The 15,910-nt window shown below is 34.2% G+C and overlaps 1 non-coding gene across 1 annotated transcript; it reads right to left on the bottom strand.

Moving 5' to 3' along the window:
* Window positions 1–15,456: 15,456 nt before the first annotated feature.
* LOC149777081 (U5 spliceosomal RNA) lies at window positions 15,457–15,572 on the bottom strand. Its single transcript, XR_016416354.1, has one exon. It is a non-coding gene; the product is annotated as a U5 spliceosomal RNA (small nuclear RNA).
* Window positions 15,573–15,910: the final 338 nt, after the last annotated feature.

Below are 15,910 nucleotides of genomic sequence, written 5' to 3'. Positions count from 1 at the left end.
TTTCCAAATGCTTTTGTAAAGACGATAGTGGAATGGTTATGTCTACAAAGATCCAAAAGGGTCATAGTTTTCAATATACAGTGTCATTTTGCTATTGGCTATTTTGAATTTCAGTGAAACCCATTTATTTTCTTTATACTGGTAGAAAGGATACTAATTAATATTTCTATATTTCTTGTCGTGGAAAAGGCAGGGGGAGTTAATTTGACAGTAAAAGGGATGTAATCCACATTCGTTAGATGTTCGAGTTATCGAGATGGATTATAACTACCTATTTATACATCAGGAAAAGATTACTAATTTGGAAAAAAATAACAGGTGTTTTATTCATATAGGAAATCAAAATTTACTTGAAGAAAAAAAATTCCATTTTAGATTAATGCAACGTGTGGATGTTTCAGATGTTTGGGATATCATCTGTCTTCTCCGAGGAGAGCAATGTAGACCTTAAACCTGGCATATGTACTAGCAAACTAGGGTATGTTATACCAAGCTTAGACCATTAACTGTCTTTATTGCGTTTGGTACAATTCCAATAGGTGGTCCACACATGGTTAAGTAAAGATTCAGACATGTTTAGGCTGCCGTTAATGAAATTGAGTCGCAATTATTACTTCCGGATCAGTACCCACAAAAGTAGTCCCAGTCTATATTTAGAGCATTGTTTCCTCTCTCGTTTCGGTAGTGGTACGCAGCTTAGATTTCGGCTTTTGAGGTATAGATTTCAGGAAAATTAAATTGAAAACTCTTTGTAAAATGAGCATCAATGAGTTTCTCTTCCTACTGCTAAAACTGCTTCTCTGTTAGATCCAACTCGCGAAAAAGGCGCATAACATATTCCCATGTTGTTGTTGTGGGAATAACGCCATTTTTCAGCACGTGATAGGCTATACATGGCGGCCAGTATAAATAGTGGCATAAGAAACTGGAGAAAACCTCGGGAAGAGCCACCGACTCACGAGAGGCTAATGGCAACCTTTCTCATATACACACATAGACCGACCCCGAGACCCGAACCACGTGGATCGAGATGAGATGGCAGTGATTGGTAAAGTCGAGCGCTTTAGAACACTCGGCCATCCGGGTTCCCGTTTAATTCCATGTAGTTTAAAATTAGCATTTAAAACCTTAATACTTACGTGTAAATTCTTCATTTCTTTTAAGATATGTCACCTGCTGTGATACATCGCCAGCATTGAAAATTATTTTCTGTCGGAAACGTGTCATGCCGTTTTCATAGATTTGTATGTTTTGAGTTTAAATGAATGCAGCCGGTGTTACTATCCATCAAAAATAATAGTAATACAAAGTTTATGTAAGTAACAACTCAGATTTCGTTAGAGATTTTCAATCACAAATACATAAAAGTAGCTAGAAATACGAGGCCTCCAAAGTTGCATATTAAAACTTGCTGGTACTCTGTGACATGTGAATGGTTTTAAGATTGTTCTTTTTGAATTATTTTTAGGCAGCCATAGTCAAAAAAATTTCCTTAATGTTATTTCGTCTGTTTTGCTTTAATTTGGTTTCGTTAGATGCCTCAAGGAGCAAATCTGAGCAGCTTTGATCATTAATGAAATTGTAAAGCCGATGTAATAAGCCTTTCCCAAAGAATTTATTAATTTCTTAGAATTAGTTCGAAGATGAAATATACCATGGCACATGCTCATAGGTAGAGAAAAAAAGAATGAACAGATCACAACAAACAAACAAAAAACCCCAACCATGTTGCCACTTGCACATGGACGTAAGCTTATGGTGCTTTAGGTTCGTTGATATTAGACACACACACACACACACACACACACACTGTTTACTCATATTCAGCGTGATGTTGTGAGTTTGACGCTATTTTCCAACAATAACAAGAAAAAAACAACTTGCATCTTTCAAATGCAATTAATATTACAGTACCTTCGGTTCTTTGATTTTCAGTCAAAACACACACACACACACACACACACACACACTCGTGCATGTATATACACAGGGCGTTTTTACTGCAGACGAGTTTCAAATATACACTTAACAGATCTTAATTTCCAAAACTTTGATACATCTAGTCCACAATCGTTAGATCACGCCTCTTTTTATTAGCGGATTGATTATTCAGATTGGTTTTACTGGGTTTAATGCCATTTTGCAGCACATGATTGGTATATATATGAACGCTAAATTGATACACTTTGGATGACCATATGCAAATATAATACTTGTACATACATTTGCATACATATTCCACGCAAACTAGACCAGCAAGTAGATCATCGCTTCTTTTGTTTTTTTCTGACACTACCGGTAATGTCAGGGGAGAAAAAAGAAGAAAAGGCGGAGATCTACTTGTTGGTCTAAAAAGCAAACGTGCATCTACATACATGTATTTGAATAAGATCACATCAAATGCTAAATTCATAAACATAAGATAATGTTACTTACTTCCAAACACACATGCATACCATATACATGTGAGATAAAGAGGACAAAATAGAAGGTATGATGCGAGAAAGTGACGTGATAACTAACATACTTCTGGTCCAGTAATATTCAGGGAACATAATATTCCTGATAAACTCCATTTGTCAATAAATCGAACAAGGTCAGATCCATAAGGACATAGAACACAATTAATTTTACTCTATGTTCTCTACATTTGTTTCTCAATACTTCTTAAATCCCTAAAAAATGCATAAATATAACTCTTCTGTCACCACCAAAATGAGAGGAAAAAATATTCTAAAAATAGACTTGAACTACATCTATTGGTACTGAACTGGATGTACTAATTGTGACCTGATTCCTGACAGGCCCAATTTGTTATGGCCAATTTTAGTCAAACTTTTATATTTGCATGCCACACCTATTTCAATTTTATACATGAAGTCTTTTTGAATTTTATTACAAACAAGACACGTGACACCTTTCAGAAAGTGTGTAGTGCTGGTGTTCCACAGGGTGCAAGTTTTGGTCCAAGTGCTCTTGAGAAACCAAAACTTAATTTGCTATATCTTCCTTAATTATAAGAATTTTTCAATGCAATGAAAACCTGAATGTACAAGGCCTCTCTGAGAATATGTTTACAATTTGAAATTATTGATAAAGGAAATTTAAATAAACATTTAAATTTTAAAAACTACATTTTATTGAAAATATAAATTTTCCTACAAGTTTTAAAATTCAGTTTGACAAATTTTAGACAGCAAAGTTGACTAATACATGGTATTTAAAACAAATGGTAGCTTAAGTCTGTACAAGTGATATCATTTTTCCCAGGGTTAGTGAAGCAACACAGCTCATAGTGATTTTGGCAGCAAACCGCAATATGCCTGTCCAGATGCATATAGGTGTAGACACTAAAGAAACAGTGACAGGTGCTATGTTCCACATATTGTGTCAGGTACGTAGGCAGTTGTTTGTATAAGTAATAGCGCACTCAGATTTAAAGTTCGGATGGGACCACTACCATGTTGTATAGCAAAAATGCATTCCATTTCAATGTCAATAACTACAAAAGGTGACAATGGGATAGGAAAATACAGTTTCTAGGGAGGCTCTACCTTACTGAAAAATGGTGTTATTCTCTCTCATGAAGACCTAAGCCATGTCTTTGTGGTGCTATATATCAGTGTGGTGATATGAACTAATCATGGTCACTTATGACAGTACACTTCACATGTCCTTATGAAACCTTGCTATCACCACCGGACTACTGGAGAGCTTCCAAACTGATCCAACTCTAACATTTTGTTCCAGATACAATGTTAGACCTGAAAAGATATAACATGTCTCACTTGATTCTAGAAAACAGTAAGATGTAGGTAAATGAATTTAAAATGTGTTCGATATGGTGATTTCAAAATAACATTAAGGTTGCAAGCATGGGAAAAATATTAAACATGACAGACTGACACTCAAAAAGGTGAAGCGATGACCATGTATTAAAGTGATAAATTCATCCTAAAAATATATGGGGTTTCTAGAAGCATATTTAGCCATTTACAGGTTAAATAGCAAATCAGGTAGACTATGTATCATACAGTTTAAGGCAATGTTGGGGCGGTGAGGTTTGATCATTGGTGCAAACATTAGTACATACCAGTATACAGGAAGGTCAATCGACAATGTAATAAATTAAAATATATGACTATAAGCGATCTTATTCATGAGGGAAATAACAATTTTGGATATTGCAGATGAATACAGCAAAATGTGGCCACACAGATCAACTATAGATACCAATAAATCCTATATCGTCAACTAAATGTGAAATTCTGATCCCCAAAACGTGAAAACCAGGATGGACATTTACATATGTGGGACATATACAATGTACTTGTTAAGATCAAATGTGCAAACAAAATTCAAATGATCTGTTTCAACATTTATCATTAAGAGTGTTGGTTACCAATTATTAAACTCAATGATTCAATGGAATCAGATATCAGCTGATGCTACAATACTGCACACTGTCATAGTACTAAATTGAAATATGTTATCATACATAGGCCTACTCATGATGAAAATAACATTTTGGGATATTTTCAGCGCACACAGCCAGAAATGGGCCTTACAGATTCACTATATGTACAATGTCAGCCTATATGATGTACTGAATGTGAACGTTTGATCCCAAACATTCTAAAATATATGAATATTTGTTCATGTGGGATATGTAGCTATCGCAAAATCAGTTGTACAAAGTTAAATTCAAATAATCTGTTTGAATATTTCTTATGCAATCTTTAGAGTGTCAGTTAACAAATATTATTAGTAATTAATAATGCATAAAGCAAGATGGATCATCAGCATTCCCATAACATCATATAGGCCACAATGCTGCACTACACCAATCAATATCGTAACCAAACTGAACAATACAATGGAATGCATTTTGTGTTCAGCTTATATTATTTTGCTGTTTTCTTACATCCAAGGGTAATATACATGGGGAAAGTATATTTTATCCCTTTGAACTGTATTTCATTCTGGGACAGTTTAAAATGATTTAGTAGAGAACTTGACTAGGTTCTAGTATAAAGTTTTCATCTCTGTCCTCTCACTAAATACCCTATAACTATGTTTGTAAAAAATTACTGAAGGCCATACAAGCAGATATGTGTTACTCAGGAAGTGACCCCATGATAAACACATAAATTAACTGCTTGGACCCCTAATAATTACTTTGAATGACCAATACAAATTGGAATTTTGTCTTCGTGTATTTTAAATGATGGTCTCATTTTGACTTACAAAGATATTTTCTCTGACAAAATTTGACAAATATCCAACATTGGAACTTATATATGGTGTAGGAATATTTACATGCTGATATCATTTAATATCATTTCAACAAATATTATATATTTTGGAGTAAATGTTTTAATTTTTTATACTTCTTTTTAAATTTCATTTAAATTTTTCAAAATAAAACTTAACTTTTTATTTCTAATTTCATTCTACTGTTTTTCAAAGTCAATATACATAACATATTGAAATTTCATGTGTCGTTCATTAATAATAAAGATTTAATACCAGTTTAATCTTTACTCAAATACTGCACTGACAGGACATAGCACAATTAATTTTGTTATATGTTCTCTACATTTGGTTCTCGAGACTGACATTTCCACTGTGTGACAATCAGTACAAATCATATGTTAATCTAAAAATACCTTCACGGTGAAGTTCTTGCCAAAGGTTTTTTTGAGAGGCTGGACTGTCAACAGAGCAGTATGTAAACAGAACACATATTTCACTTCCGGATCATCACCATGGCCTTATTACTGACTATGCACTATCGCCGAAATACACATGGAAAACCACACCTGAGCTCATATTCTCAAGAATAAACAATGACCTTTAAATCCCTATCAAAATCGCATAAATATAACTCTTCTATCACCATGACAATGAGAGAGGAATAAATGTTCTAACAATAGACTAGAACTACCTTTGTGAGTACCGAACTGGAAGTACTGAGACCTGATTATATAATCATCGGTTACTATCTTCCATTTGGATCTGGTTAGAAGAAAAGAGAACAAAATGCTAAATTTGAACTAGAGGTTTACTTTAATTGAATTGGTACCTCACCAAAGTGAGGCTTCAAAGAATGGTCTATAGACTCATTAAATGTTCCTCTCCACGGTAATCTTTAGTAACTTATGTTGGCACCCCATGACTCCGTTCCAGCAGATGCTGGTAAAGAGTTGGAGGTGTCACCCTGTTTTTCGTTTCTAAAAGTCATGGTTTGTGATTTATGTATCCCCCGTCCTCCCATATGTAGATTCCATATGTGATATTGCTTTTTTTTTATTCATTTTGTTTTATATAAAAGTTTTAATTTTATTATTTTTTTTTATTTTATTTGTATATTTTGATTTTCTTTTTTTTTTTTTTGTTTGTTTTTGTTTTTTATTTATTTATTTATCTCTTTTTTTCCGTCAGGGTTGATCTTTGTTTCGTTTCGCCATATATCTCGAGTTGTCCCTGCATGCGGGTTCTGAGTTGTACTCCGTTCCCACTCGGTAGGCAGGTCGGTTTCCATTCTCAGGTCAATACTTGCAAACACTAGTGCTCGTGATTGTTTTCTTGCCTTGAACCCGACATGCATGAAACTTAGGATCGTACTCGTTTTCCCTTTACGAAAGTTCAGGGTAAAAGTTTCCGTTCCCATCCCCATTTCGTTATCGTTATTATTTTTGAGTGACTTGCCATAGTCATTAAAGTCCGGTGTGGTGCTGTTTGTGTGTGTTGTGTTGTAACTGCATTTGATTTTGTGTATAGACTGGCAATATCTAGATCATATCTTAAGAGTTTTGGGTTAACTATCTAGTTTTCACTAGTGGCACGGTAGTCCTGGTTTTAGTCCTGTGGTGTAGGTCTATCTGTACTTGGAGAATTGTTTGATTGATATCCCGGCTGGGGTGTAATTAATCATTGGTAGTCATTGTTCCAAGATACGTGTGAACATCAGCTAGAAAGGGTTTTACTGGGATAGTTTGGATTCAGGTTCATTATATGATGTATTGTTTAGGAGGTTAATCATATTTAGTTATAATTTCTTCCTTTCTTTGTTTGTTTTTCTTATATATAAAAATGAAATTAGATGTATTCTTTTAAAAAATTGGACTTTTTAGTTTTGTTTTATTTTTATTTTGTGTGGTTTTTTGTGTTTGTGTATGCATGTACGCAGTTTACTTTGTTGTTGTGCATACTTATCTGCTTATTGTTGGGTTCCTATAGATAGAAATTATGTTTGTGGGCTGGTTAGGTTATTGTATTGTTGTTTTCGTTGGGATTTTGTACAGACAGGACCTTCATGGACTCTGTTTAGACAGTCTCTTTCCTCGACTTTATCCAGCAGGCCATATCTGTTTAGCGAGCGTTGTATATTCTGGTGGGTCTTTGTTTATTTTGTGTTTAGGGGGGAGGGGGTATCAGTTACAGATGTGTTGACTGAGATTCCCTTGGGATAAACTCTTGAAGAGAGTTAATTCTCTAGCCCTCACATCTGTTTCTGCTATATTCCTATAGCTATATTCGCTAGTCGGGATGAAATAGTTGTTTTTGTAGTATGGCCAGGTTTACCGTACATGTATAGGTGGAGGGATTGGATCTGCACAAAATAAGACAGTCACAGCTGGAGATGGTGGGTTTCCATTGGGATAAACTCCTTAATAGGGTTTTTGCCTACCGCCTCCTCTGTGTACTGTTTCTGTGTTGTTTAATTTCGTAATTGGTTGAATGGTTTTGGTGGTGAATTTTATATATAATGGTAGACAGTCCTGATTATGGTTAGTTTGTGATCGCAGGATGGGGTTTTGGGTTTCCGTTGGGATAAACTCTTTAATAGAGTTATGCCCGCTGCCCCTTCTGCCTACTGTTTTAATGTATGCGTGTGTGTATGTGTTAGTTCTTTGTACATGTTGGATGTTATTCGGATGGCTTGGTAGTCCATATTTTATCGTTTCTAATTTGCACGATATTATTTATGTATTGAATTATCTCATCATATAAGTTTTTATCCTCTATGTTGTCCGTGTACAATAATTGTTTTGTCTGGAAATTCCCTATTGAATTTTTTATTTCCTGTTTAATGGCATCCCTTTGTGTTTTTGTATTTGGACAATATAAAATTAGATGTCGTTTGCTATCGTATTGAGTGTTGCATAAGATACATTGTGGTATGGATGGGACGATTTTCCTAAAGAAGGCTTTTTCTCCTGTCCACCATGCATCGTGTAGGTATAGATATAATCTTGTTTGAGTGTTGGTGTTTTTTATTTTACCCCATTTCTCCCAGATTGGTTTCCAGTTTAGGTCTGGGTGTAGATGTTCTATTTGTTTTTTATGTTGGTTTGTATAAATGTTATGTAAGTATCCGTATGTTTTTTCTTCCTGTAAGCTCCATATTTCTTTGTTAATTCTGTATTCTATGATTGTGTTTTTTATTTTATATGCGATGTTTGGGGGTTTGAGTTTCTTTGTTAGTTTGTTATTTTTATATATTTCTGGGAAATTATTTAAGATATATCCAAAGAAATAAACATATATGTTTTTCCATGGTCTTCCGTCCAGGTTTTGTAATTTTTGTATTCTGTTAATGATGTTTGCCGTTTGTTTGATAGCAAGAATAGGGATGTTAAGCCCCCCTTTCTTGTTTTCTCTTTGCAGTGTCTGTTTACTTAGTTTGTGTATTTTCCCATTCCATATGAACTGGTATATTACCTTTTCGAATTTCCTAATGTACTGCATATCAAAGTCTATAACACTAAACTCATACCATATGTTACTAAAAAGGTATGTTTTAGCTATGTGGGCTCTGTCGATTAGGTTAAAATACAGCGAGCTCCACAAAAGTAATTGTCTTTTTAGTTTGTTTAGTACATTTAGGTAGTTTAAGTGTTTCGCGTTTTTTCCAAAAAAAATGCCGAGTGTTTTAACGTGTTTCTTTATTTTGTCAGGTGGTAAACCTGGATAGTTTCCACGCCAGTTCCCGAGTAACAAGATTTCGGTTTTCCCATCGTTTATCTGGGATCCGGATGCTTTTCCATAGTTGTAGTATTCTTGCATTAGATGTTTATATGAGGTTGTGTCTTTTATAAAATTGGTACAGTCATCCGCGTGCTGTAGCATCTTTATTTCTTCTTTTAGGTTAGGAATATGTATCCCTCTGATGTTTTCATTGCTCTGTATTTTGATTCTTAGCGCTTCGATGCCCATTACATAGAGTAACATGGATAAAGGGCATCCCTGTCTCACCGATCTCTCTATCGGGAATTTGTTTGTAATCTTTAGTAAAAGGCGAAAGATTAATACGATGTGAAGAGAAACCAGAGTAATCATTATACTTTCACGCTTTATTTTGAAGAGAAATAGTTTGAACTTTCCAAATGCTTTTGTAAAGACGATAGTGGAATGGTTATGTCTACAAAGATCCAAAAGGGTCATAGTTTTCAATATACAGTGTCATTTTGCTATTGGCTATTTTGAATTTCAGTGAAACCCATTTATTTTCTTTATACTGGTAGAAAGGATACTAATTAATATTTCTATATTTCTTGTCGTGGAAAAGGCAGGGGGAGTTAATTTGACAGTAAAAGGGATGTAATCCACATTCGTTAGATGTTCGAGTTATCGAGATGGATTATAACTACCTATTTATACATCAGGAAAAGATTACTAATTTGGAAAAAAATAACAGGTGTTTTATTCATATAGGAAATCAAAATTTACTTGAAGAAAAAAAATTCCATTTTAGATTAATGCAACGTGTGGATGTTTCAGATGTTTGGGATATCATCTGTCTTCTCCGAGGAGAGCAATGTAGACCTTAAACCTGGCATATGTACTAGCAAACTAGGGTATGTTATACCAAGCTTAGACCATTAACTGTCTTTATTGCGTTTGGTACAATTCCAATAGGTGGTCCACACATGGTTAAGTAAAGATTCAGACATGTTTAGGCTGCCGTTAATGAAATTGAGTCGCAATTATTACTTCCGGATCAGTACCCACAAAAGTAGTCCCAGTCTATATTTAGAGCATTGTTTCCTCTCTCGTTTCGGTAGTGGTACGCAGCTTAGATTTCGGCTTTTGAGGTATAGATTTCAGGAAAATTAAATTGAAAACTCTTTGTAAAATGAGCATCAATGAGTTTCTCTTCCTACTGCTAAAACTGTTTCTCTGTTAGATCCAACTCGCGAAAAAGGCGCATAACATATTCCCATGTTGTTGTTGTGGGAATAACGCCATTTTTCAGCACGTGATAGGCTATACATGGCGGCCAGTATAAATAGTGGCATAAGAAACTGGAGAAAACCTCGGGAAGAGCCACCGACTCACGAGAGGCTAATGGCAACCTTTCTCATATACACACATAGACCGACCCCGAGACCCGAACCACGTGGATCGAGATGAGATGGCAGTGATTGGTAAAGTCGAGCGCTTTAGAACACTCGGCCATCCGGGTTCCCGTTTAATTCCATGTAGTTTAAAATTAGCATTTAAAACCTTAATACTTACGTGTAAATTCTTCATTTCTTTTAAGATATGTCACCTGCTGTGATACATCGCCAGCATTGAAAATTATTTTCTGTCGGAAACGTGTCATGCCGTTTTCATAGATTTGTATGTTTTGAGTTTAAATGAATGCAGCCGGTGTTACTATCCATCAAAAATAATAGTAATACAAAGTTTATGTAAGTAACAACTCAGATTTCGTTAGAGATTTTCAATCACAAATACATAAAAGTAGCTAGAAATACGAGGCCTCCAAAGTTGCATATTAAAACTTGCTGGTACTCTGTGACATGTGAATGGTTTTAAGATTGTTCTTTTTGAATTATTTTTAGGCAGCCATAGTCAAAAAAATTTCCTTAATGTTATTTCGTCTGTTTTGCTTTAATTTGGTTTCGTTAGATGCCTCAAGGAGCAAATCTGAGCAGCTTTGATCATTAATGAAATTGTAAAGCCGATGTAATAAGCCTTTCCCAAAGAATTTATTAATTTCTTAGAATTAGTTCGAAGATGAAATATACCATGGCACATGCTCATAGGTAGAGAAAAAAAGAATGAACAGATCACAACAAACAAACAAAAAACCCCAACCATGTTGCCACTTGCACATGGACGTAAGCTTATGGTGCTTTAGGTTCGTTGATATTAGACACACACACACACACACACACTGTTTACTCATATTCAGCGTGATGTTGTGAGTTTGACGCTATTTTCCAACAATAACAAGAAAAAAACAACTTGCATCTTTCAAATGCAATTAATATTACAGTACCTTCGGTTCTTTGATTTTCAGTCAAAACACACACACACACACACACACACTCGTGCATGTATATACACAGGGCGTTTTTACTGCAGACGAGTTTCAAATATACACTTAACAGATCTTAATTTCCAAAACTTTGATACATCTAGTCCACAATCGTTAGATCACGCCTCTTTTTATTAGCGGATTGATTATTCAGATTGGTTTTACTGGGTTTAATGCCATTTTGCAGCACATGATTGGTATATATATGAACGCTAAATTGATACACTTTGGATGACCATATGCAAATATAATACTTGTACATACATTTGCATACATATTCCACGCAAACTAGACCAGCAAGTAGATCATCGCTTCTTTTGTTTTTTTCTGACACTACCGGTAATGTCAGGGGAGAAAAAAGAAGAAAAGGCGGAGATCTACTTGTTGGTCTAAAAAGCAAACGTGCATCTACATACATGTATTTGAATAAGATCACATCAAATGCTAAATTCATAAACATAAGATAATGTTACTTACTTCCAAACACACATGCATACCATATACATGTGAGATAAAGAGGACAAAATAGAAGGTATGATGCGAGAAAGTGACGTGATAACTAACATACTTCTGGTCCAGTAATATTCAGGGAACATAATATTCCTGATAAACTCCATTTGTCAATAAATCGAACAAGGTCAGATCCATAAGGACATAGAACACAATTAATTTTACTCTATGTTCTCTACATTTGTTTCTCAATACTTCTTAAATCCCTAAAAAATGCATAAATATAACTCTTCTGTCACCACCAAAATGAGAGGAAAAAATATTCTAAAAATAGACTTGAACTACATCTATTGGTACTGAACTGGATGTACTAATTGTGACCTGATTCCTGACAGGCCCAATTTGTTATGGCCAATTTTAGTCAAACTTTTATATTTGCATGCCACACCTATTTCAATTTTATACATGAAGTCTTTTTGAATTTTATTACAAACAAGACACGTGACACCTTTCAGAAAGTGTGTAGTGCTGGTGTTCCACAGGGTGCAAGTTTTGGTCCAAGTGCTCTTGAGAAACCAAAACTTAATTTGCTATATCTTCCTTAATTATAAGAATTTTTCAATGCAATGAAAACCTGAATGTACAAGGCCTCTCTGAGAATATGTTTACAATTTGAAATTATTGATAAAGGAAATTTAAATAAACATTTAAATTTTAAAAACTACATTTTATTGAAAATATAAATTTTCCTACAAGTTTTAAAATTCAGTTTGACAAATTTTAGACAGCAAAGTTGACTAATACATGGTATTTAAAACAAATGGTAGCTTAAGTCTGTACAAGTGATATCATTTTTCCCAGGGTTAGTGAAGCAACACAGCTCATAGTGATTTTGGCAGCAAACCGCAATATGCCTGTCCAGATGCATATAGGTGTAGACACTAAAGAAACAGTGACAGGTGCTATGTTCCACATATTGTGTCAGGTACGTAGGCAGTTGTTTGTATAAGTAATAGCGCACTCAGATTTAAAGTTCGGATGGGACCACTACCATGTTGTATAGCAAAAATGCATTCCATTTCAATGTCAATAACTACAAAAGGTGACAATGGGATAGGAAAATACAGTTTCTAGGGAGGCTCTACCTTACTGAAAAATGGTGTTATTCTCTCTCATGAAGACCTAAGCCATGTCTTTGTGGTGCTATATATCAGTGTGGTGATATGAACTAATCATGGTCACTTATGACAGTACACTTCACATGTCCTTATGAAACCTTGCTATCACCACCGGACTACTGGAGAGCTTCCAAACTGATCCAACTCTAACATTTTGTTCCAGATACAATGTTAGACCTGAAAAGATATAACATGTCTCACTTGATTCTAGAAAACAGTAAGATGTAGGTAAATGAATTTAAAATGTGTTCGATATGGTGATTTCAAAATAACATTAAGGTTGCAAGCATGGGAAAAATATTAAACATGACAGACTGACACTCAAAAAGGTGAAGCGATGACCATGTATTAAAGTGATAAATTCATCCTAAAAATATATGGGGTTTCTAGAAGCATATTTAGCCATTTACAGGTTAAATAGCAAATCAGGTAGACTATGTATCATACAGTTTAAGGCAATGTTGGGGCGGTGAGGTTTGATCATTGGTGCAAACATTAGTACATACCAGTATACAGGAAGGTCAATCGACAATGTAATAAATTAAAATATATGACTATAAGCGATCTTATTCATGAGGGAAATAACAATTTTGGATATTGCAGATGAATACAGCAAAATGTGGCCACACAGATCAACTATAGATACCAATAAATCCTATATCGTCAACTAAATGTGAAATTCTGATCCCCAAAACGTGAAAACCAGGATGGACATTTACATATGTGGGACATATACAATGTACTTGTTAAGATCAAATGTGCAAACAAAATTCAAATGATCTGTTTCAACATTTATCATTAAGAGTGTTGGTTACCAATTATTAAACTCAATGATTCAATGGAATCAGATATCAGCTGATGCTACAATACTGCACACTGTCATAGTACTAAATTGAAATATGTTATCATACATAGGCCTACTCATGATGAAAATAACATTTTGGGATATTTTCAGCGCACACAGCCAGAAATGGGCCTTACAGATTCACTATATGTACAATGTCAGCCTATATGATGTACTGAATGTGAACGTTTGATCCCAAACATTCTAAAATATATGAATATTTGTTCATGTGGGATATGTAGCTATCGCAAAATCAGTTGTACAAAGTTAAATTCAAATAATCTGTTTGAATATTTCTTATGCAATCTTTAGAGTGTCAGTTAACAAATATTATTAGTAATTAATAATGCATAAAGCAAGATGGATCATCAGCATTCCCATAACATCATATAGGCCACAATGCTGCACTACACCAATCAATATCGTAACCAAACTGAACAATACAATGGAATGCATTTTGTGTTCAGCTTATATTATTTTGCTGTTTTCTTACATCCAAGGGTAATATACATGGGGAAAGTATATTTTATCCCTTTGAACTGTATTTCATTCTGGGACAGTTTAAAATGATTTAGTAGAGAACTTGACTAGGTTCTAGTATAAAGTTTTCATCTCTGTCCTCTCACTAAATACCCTATAACTATGTTTGTAAAAAATTACTGAAGGCCATACAAGCAGATATGTGTTACTCAGGAAGTGACCCCATGATAAACACATAAATTAACTGCTTGGACCCCTAATAAATACTTTGAATGACCAATACAAATTGGAATTTTGTCTTCGTGTATTTTAAATGATGGTCTCATTTTGACTTACAAAGATATTTTCTCTGACAAAATTTGACAAATATCCAACATTGGAACTTATATATGGTGTAGGAATATTTACATGCTGATATCATTTAATATCATTTCAACAAATATTATATATTTTGGAGTAAATGTTTTAATTTTTTATACTTCTTTTTAAATTTCATTTAAATTTTTCAAAATAAAACTTAACTTTTTATTTCTAATTTCATTCTACTGTTTTTCAAAGTCAATATACATAACATATTGAAATTTCATGTGTCGTTCATTAATAATAAAGATTTAATACCAGTTTAATCTTTACTCAAATACTGCACTGACAGGACATAGCACAATTAATTTTGTTATATGTTCTCTACATTTGGTTCTCGAGACTGACATTTCCACTGTGTGACAATCAGTACAAATCATATGTTAATCTAAAAATACCTTCACGGTGAAGTTCTTGCCAAAGGTTTTTTTGAGAGGCTGGACTGTCAACAGAGCAGTATGTAAACAGAACACATATTTCACTTCCGGATCATCACCATGGCCTTATTACTGACTATGCACTATCGCCGAAATACACATGGAAAACCACACCTGAGCTCATATTCTCAAGAATAAACAATGACCTTTAAATCCCTATCAAAATCGCATAAATATAACTCTTCTATCACCATGACAATGAGAGAGGAATAAATGTTCTAACAATAGACTAGAACTATCTTTGTGAGTACCGAACTGGAAGTACTGAGACCTGATTATATAATCATCGGTTACTATCTTCCATTTGGATCTGGTTAGAAGAAAAGAGAACAAAATGCTAAATTTGAACTAGAGGTTTACTTTAATTGAATTGGTACCTCACCAAAGTGAGGCTTCAAAGAATGGTCTATAGACTCATTAAATGTTCCTCTCCACGGTAATCTTTAGTAAAAGGCGAAAGATTAATACGATGTGAAGAGAAACCAGAGTAATCATTATACTTTCACGCTTTATTTTGAAGAGAAATAGTTTGAACTTTCCAAATGCTTTTGTAAAGACGATAGTGGAATGGTTATGTCTACAAAGATCCAAAAGGGTCATAGTTTTCAATATACAGTGTCATTTTGCTATTGGCTATTTTGAATTTCAGTGAAACCCATTTATTTTCTTTATACTGGTAGAAAGGATACTAATTAATATTTCTATATTTCTTGTCGTGGAAAAGGCAGGGGGAGTTAATTTGACAGTAAAAGGGATGTAATCCACATTCGTTAGATGTTCGAGTTATCGAGATGGATTATAACTACCTATTTATACATCAGGAAAAGAT

Source organism: Sinohyriopsis cumingii, chromosome 18, assembly GCF_028554795.1.
Source record: "Sinohyriopsis cumingii isolate HCF-2022 chromosome 18, ASM2855479v2, whole genome shotgun sequence".
In the NCBI taxonomy this organism is placed as follows: Eukaryota; Metazoa; Mollusca; class Bivalvia; order Unionida; family Unionidae; genus Sinohyriopsis; species Sinohyriopsis cumingii.
This window is presented reverse-complemented; position numbering and strand designations above follow the sequence as displayed.